Raw genomic sequence first — 6,695 nt, 5'->3', positions numbered from 1 at the left:
TACCACACACAACCTACGAAAAGGTGCGGCACTATTTTTCTAAGAAAGCAGCCGTGTTTTTCTAATTCTGTACAACTACCTTATAGACGGCCCTGGGGAAAGGTCATCTGCGGAAGGGAATATGAACAGTGTGTATCAATATGTATATTATGTGTATTTATACAGTATTTAGGCATACAGAGTGGTATTTTCCTATATGCTGTAACAGTGGATGAATCAGCTATGTGATAATTTTTGGCTAAATTTAGTAAACCGAATTATAATGTGCCCCGTATTCCATAAGAGCAAAGGTGACTACTTTTAACTTTATTCTGAATCCCTTCTTGATTATGATACTTTTATTTCATTGCATCCTTTTGATGACCCAGTACAAAGTTTGCAACATTTCCATTTCCATGTAATATAAAGATGTACTCACTATCAACAAAACTTTGTGTTTCCACCTTTTACACAAAGATTATTTCAACAGAATTTCATTCAACTGCTTGGAAATTAGATCCATTTTATTGCATGCATGAATTTTCATTTGTATTTACAGGATAAACACAATTTGAATGATCTGTGAGGTGTGTTATGTTGACCCACTCTGAAATATCAACATTAGTCTTTATAATAGCAGGTTGGTATGGTTCATAAAATTTAACTAGATGCGTATGACTCGTAAAATATTAACTTTACTGATATCTGTACAAACTGTCCAACTTCTCTGACGTTTTGAAACAAATGACCAGTAGCTTTGTTTTTGACTGGACGCTCACAGTGCAGACTGCTATAAGTTCACTAAGTGGTGTGGAGCAATTCTGGGATATCTGTCACATACAGAAAGGTGTTTCACTTGAATTTTCAATCTTTCGTCTGTCAAGTCTGTTTGTGAAAAATCGGAAAAATGAGTCTTGTTCCTTGTCCTTGACTATAACAAATCTCTCAGAAGCACTGCAGTTCTTTTTGCTATAGTAGACAATTGAGACATAATTGTAATTGTTTGAAGGCCGAAATCTAAGGCTGCACAACTGTGAGAAATCCAGACAACATTTTCTGTTTTGATTTATTTCATACACTATTGTGTGAATTTGAATTCATACACGGTCTCCATAAAAAAAAAACTGCATCTTACAGAAATCAAAGTGGGGGATATTACCATCAATATGGCAATGGGTCTGTAACTTCAATCGATCATATTTCAGAAGAAAAGTTTAAGTTTACCTAACTTTTCAGGTGACTTATTTTCTCTTTTTGCTGCCTTTCCTTAACAACTGATGCGTGAAAAACATACAGCATGCAGATATTGTCCGTATGCTGTCTGTGCAGTGAGCTTTCCGCAATAAACACAAGTGTGTGAATAGCCCCATTAAATTGCATGGGTCAGTGTGCTGTCGATTATTAAAATGGACAGAACACTGACGAGAAACATACGTCTGTGAGTAAGGTTTAATTTTCAATTTTCTCTGAACTATTGGGTGAAGTCTAACTGATCTCAAGTCGGCCATGGATTGCACACATAGAGAAGAGGAGGATCCTGCTCTATATCCCACACACACACACACACGCACACACACACACATATATATATGTATATATATGTACAAGCTGCAGCAGCATGGTGGAGATTGTACAGCAGTACTGACCAGTGGAGCTGAGAATCCAGCACTAGGGTAATATAAAGCACTTCCTAGCTCCCTCCTCCTGCTCCCCTTACCTTCTTCATAGATTTCTATGGGCAGTGTGTCTATATATTTCTCTCCCTGCTCCCCTCTCCTGCTCACCCTCCCCTCTCCATATACTTGTATTGGCAGCGTGTCTGTGGCTTTCTATCCCTGCTCCCTCCTTCTACCCCCTCCCTTCTCCATAGACTTTTATGTGCAGCATTTCTGTGTATGTCTTTTTCTCCCTGGTCCCTCCTTCTGCGCCTCATTCCCTCTCCATAGACTTCTATGGGCAGCAGCAGTGTTTGTGTTTCCCCTCTGCTCCCTACTCCTGCTCCCCCTCCCCTCTCCCTAGACTTCTATTGACTGCAGCACCTGTCTCTGTGTCTACTGCCCTCTTCATAGACTTGTATAGGCAGTGTGTCTGTCTCTTTCTTTCTCTCTCTGTTCCCTCTTCCTGATTTCCTCTCCACTCCCCATAAACTTGTATTGGCAGCATGTCTATGTCTTTCTCTCCCTGCTCCCTTCTCCTTCTCCCACTTCCCTCTACATAGACTTCATTGGCCAGGCAGTGAAGAGACACCCCCCACTTCCTGCAGTTCATCTCCTCTGCTTTGAAAACTAGGGACACATTTTGCTTGACAACAGGGGGTGGGCAGCAGATTACAGGAAGGGAGACACCTAGATGCAGTGACTTCATGCAGAAATTGCATGTATAAAACAACTAAATTTTAACAGTAAGTAATTTACAAAGTTGATATATATCAGGTATACTATTAGATTAGCATAAATTGTTTAAAAGGTTGGGGTCTATTTAAAATCACTGAAAAAGGCCATACTTAATCACAAGGGCAGGTACACACACCAATTCCCTGCAGGATGCAGATAAACTACAATGCTATTGCGGTCTATTTAAGTATTAAAAAAAAAAATTCACATTCTTAAAGTACACTAAATTATCTTGATTTTTCCTCATGTGTAGCTACCATTTGGGTTGGCATGATGGCAGACACCAAAATAACGGAGTTTTATACAGCTTGCATATGAAAGAAACTTTAGTTTTGCAATATTACTAGCTGAAAGTGTGCAAGGAGCTAGTCCAGAGCTGTACAGAGCAAGTAATATCAGCAAAATGTGCATTTCTAAATCATCAGGTTGTTGACTTGGATCAGTTTTTGTCGCTAAATTGTATTAAAGACATAGAAAATTAAGATAAAGGAGTAGGCAAATAGTGCAATGTTAGTGCCATATAATATACAGCTATTTGTACCTCATGTATGTATGCAGTGCAGTCTCCTGTACTGCCCATTGTCCGGTTGTCATTCCTGTGTCATGAATTGTTTTTACAGTTTAGATGAAGAAGATTATTGACTTTAGATCCGGAAGATAAGGCGTTGTTTCTTATCTCACCGGCCTTGCTATCTGTAGTGGATGATAATTAAACAGTAGCACTAAACTGGTCTCCAGGTGGATTCACAAGAGCAGCAGTAACGGCAACCTTCAAAGAAGCTGACAGCTCTGCTAGTAGCCATGTCATATGCCTATGTTCTACAGGCCAAATTACTTTGCCATATAGGTTTCTTTTTAATAAAGAGAATAAAAACACAATGAGTACAGTCCACGCACTAGTGGCCATTTAGCACGTGGCCATTCCACGTTGTAGCACTAAGGGCATGCCCCCACGTGGCGGATTTCCTCCGCAACTGTCCGCATCAATGCCGCACCTAATCCGGGTTGCGGATTACGGCTGCGGATCTGCCCAAAATGTGCAGTAAATTGATGCGGACTAGCTGCTGCGGACTGCGGAAAAAGTGCTTCCCTTCTCTCTATCAGTGCAGGATAGAGAGAAGGGACAGCACTTTCCCTAGTGAAAGTAAACAAATTTCATACTTACCGGCCGTTGTCTTGGTGACGCGTCCCTCTTTCGGCATTCAGCCCTACCTCCCTGGATGACGCGGCAGTCCATGTGACCGCTGCAGCCTGTGATTGGCTGCAGCCGTCACTTAGACTGAAACGTCATCCTGGGAAGCTGGACTGGAGACAGAAGCAGGGAGTTCTCGGTAAGTATGAACTTCTATTTTTTTACAGGTTGCTGTATATTGGGATCGGTAGTCACTATCCAGGGTGCAGAAACAGTTACTGCCTATCGCTTAACTCTTTCAGCACCCTGGACAGTGACTATTTACTGACGTCTCCTAGCAACGCTCCCGTAATTCCGGGAGCCCCATTGACTTCCTCAGTCTGGCTGTAGACCTAGAAATACATAGGTCCAGCCAGAATAAAGAAATGTCATGTTAAAAAAGCAAGACGCATCCGCAGCACACATAACATGTGCATGACAGCTGCGGACTTCATTGCGGAATTTAGAATCTCCATTGAAGTCAATGGAGAAATTCCGCCATGAGTCCGCAACCAGTCCGCCACTGCTCCGCAACAGACAGAGCATGCTGCGGACACCAAATTCCGCTCCGCAGCCTAGTCTCCGCAGCGGAATTTTACGCATCGTCTAAACGAACACTTCTAAATTTAAGTGGAAGTCAATGGAGAAACGGCTCCGCTGCGGATTAACGCTGCGGAGTGTCCGCAGCGGAATTCAAGTGAAATTCTGCCACGTGTGAACCCAGCCTAATACTGTCAACTGGATATACTGTACAGCTTCCTTTATAGAGGTATATAAAAGAATGCATTAACCACCCATGAGCCCTGTAGTCGTTTCTTCTCTCTTGTCTTTGTATAAGACTATGTAAAGACATTGGAAGATGTGTGGAAAGGTACTTGCAGTTGAGAATATTTTGGTCTGTGTCTAAAAAAAACAACAAGTAAAAGAAAAACATTTTTATTGTCCATGATCATCTCTTGGTAACCTCTACTATATTGCTTATCCAATGTTACTATCTTGCTACATTGCAGTACAAGGCCCAATTCAGATGACCGTAATATAACCGCATTTTAGGCTCAGTTTTATGCCACCTGGAACCGAGAATCGCTATATTAAGGCCGTCGGAAGTTTAACTTAATTGAAGAATACGATAAAATGACAGGAATAAAATGTTACCCAGTACTTTTTTAAATATAAATTCTCTATGCAATGTTTTTGAAAGTATTTCAATGCAGTTCATCAATCTAAAAATCTTATTTATTCAGTGTTTAAAAAAAAAAAACAATGACAAATCTGGCTGACGTTACTGATAAATTATTCAATGTCTTAGAAAGAGTAGTGTAAACAGCGCAGTGGGTAATCCAAGTGATCACAAACTGTAAAGTAAAAAAGCAATAGCTTATTATCGCTAAAGGGCGTTGGCTCACATAAAAGGCAGGACTTGTGAATTATTGATATGTTCATTATAGTAATTGCAATACTGGACCTCGGGTTTCGTGTTACTGCCACTACCATGCATTTGTTGCGTTCTATAACATGAAGGAAAAGTATAAAGGTGGAGATGGTGAATTCAGACTACGTAGTATTATCAGCAGGATGCTGGATAGCCAATCATCAGGAGATTATCAAGTCTACTTGAGGCGCACAAGGGTTGACATTGAGTTCACAGTCTTTACTATTTATGACCGACATAGTTTCTGTTTACTGACACAGTACTTACCTATTAAGCAGGTGTAGTATCATTAGAAGAGGATTATCTACTTAATAGTAAATGCCTGCACTTATATATGAAAAATGTGAATATAAAACCATCAAATATATTACAAAGAAAAGAAGAATTGCAGTACTTAGACCAGGATTCATATCCAAGGAGGTACACAAAGGCTGGAGGCTAGGAACGGAAGGCAACAGGAGCTTGAGGATGAGAAGGAAGAGTTGGGCATGCCAGCTGGCCGATGCTTTTCATTTTCAAACCATACTGTATACTAAATATATATTGGTATATACGAGCCTCCATCTCTAACCTATTACTTGTGGATTTTACTTAAGACAGAGAAAATAACAGTGCAATACAAGGAGATTGGAAGAAGAAAACTTGCCCAATTATCCACATGTGATTGTGATGAATTTCCATATGTTTTACATTCTTTCTTCAATGTATGATTTTACCTTTTTAATTACATATTATGTTACTGGTTTTTGTTTTGTTTGTATTTTACATTTTTTAGTCCCCTAATATATTGTACATTCAATTTTGCACGTTATGTTCATATACTTAAATATTAACTAAAATCGAAAAATTGCAGAGCGCAACATGGTGCAGGTCACTCAGGGTGATAATGATAGAAAAGGGTAGCAACTATGCTCACCTGGAGCGGTTGTGCAATCGCAGGAACAACACTGGTGTAGACAAGGCAGTAAATAACGATGACAGTTGCAACTATTCCCCTGCTGACATCAGGCAAGGACGAGTAGGTTTGGTTACAAGAGATTTATTTGGCTATGCGCTTTGACTCTGAACCAACGTCTTTCCCAGGCCATATATTAAAACATAGTGAAGGACAAAACATTTATAGTACATGCAGTAGTTAAAAAAGTTAAAAAAAAAATAACAATGTGATGACAACAGATGAGGTCATGGGGTCTAGCGCTCTGCTTGAATATTACTTTTTAGTTAATTCGGATCTTCTTGACCCTCTTAGACTTCCGTACTTGATTTGAAAGCAGTGGGTTTCTATGGTCATGGGGATACTCTCACTGCGCTCCAGCGCCTACCCGTTTCCATGACAACCAGCCACGGCGGCTCTTTCTGCACACTACAAGTATCTGCCAACATTCCGCTCTGCTCCTCTCTGGACTTGAATGTAGTATATGGTGTTTACTGATGCCTTGGCTCGGACATGCTGCATACTGTGCATAGTGTTTTTAAAACCTCTTTTTATTACGTCTATGGCCACGGTCCGTCGTTCGGTCGTTAACCTCGACAGGCGTGGCTATGGACATCTTACCCCGCTGCAGCGTCGTCCTCCTGACCTCCTCTCACTTCCGGACCTCGAGTGTCTCCGGCGGGCGCACGCGCCCGCGCGTGCACGGCCTTGAAGGGCCAGTGCGCACATTTTTGCAGAAAGTCTGCAATCTAGCCCAGGATGCCCTGGCCTATAAAAAGGGCTCTG

The sequence above is a fragment of the Rhinoderma darwinii genome, chromosome 1 (genome assembly GCF_050947455.1).
Source record: "Rhinoderma darwinii isolate aRhiDar2 chromosome 1, aRhiDar2.hap1, whole genome shotgun sequence".
NCBI classification, from domain to species: domain Eukaryota; kingdom Metazoa; phylum Chordata; class Amphibia; order Anura; family Rhinodermatidae; genus Rhinoderma; species Rhinoderma darwinii.
Note: the sequence above shows the minus strand (reverse complement) of the source record.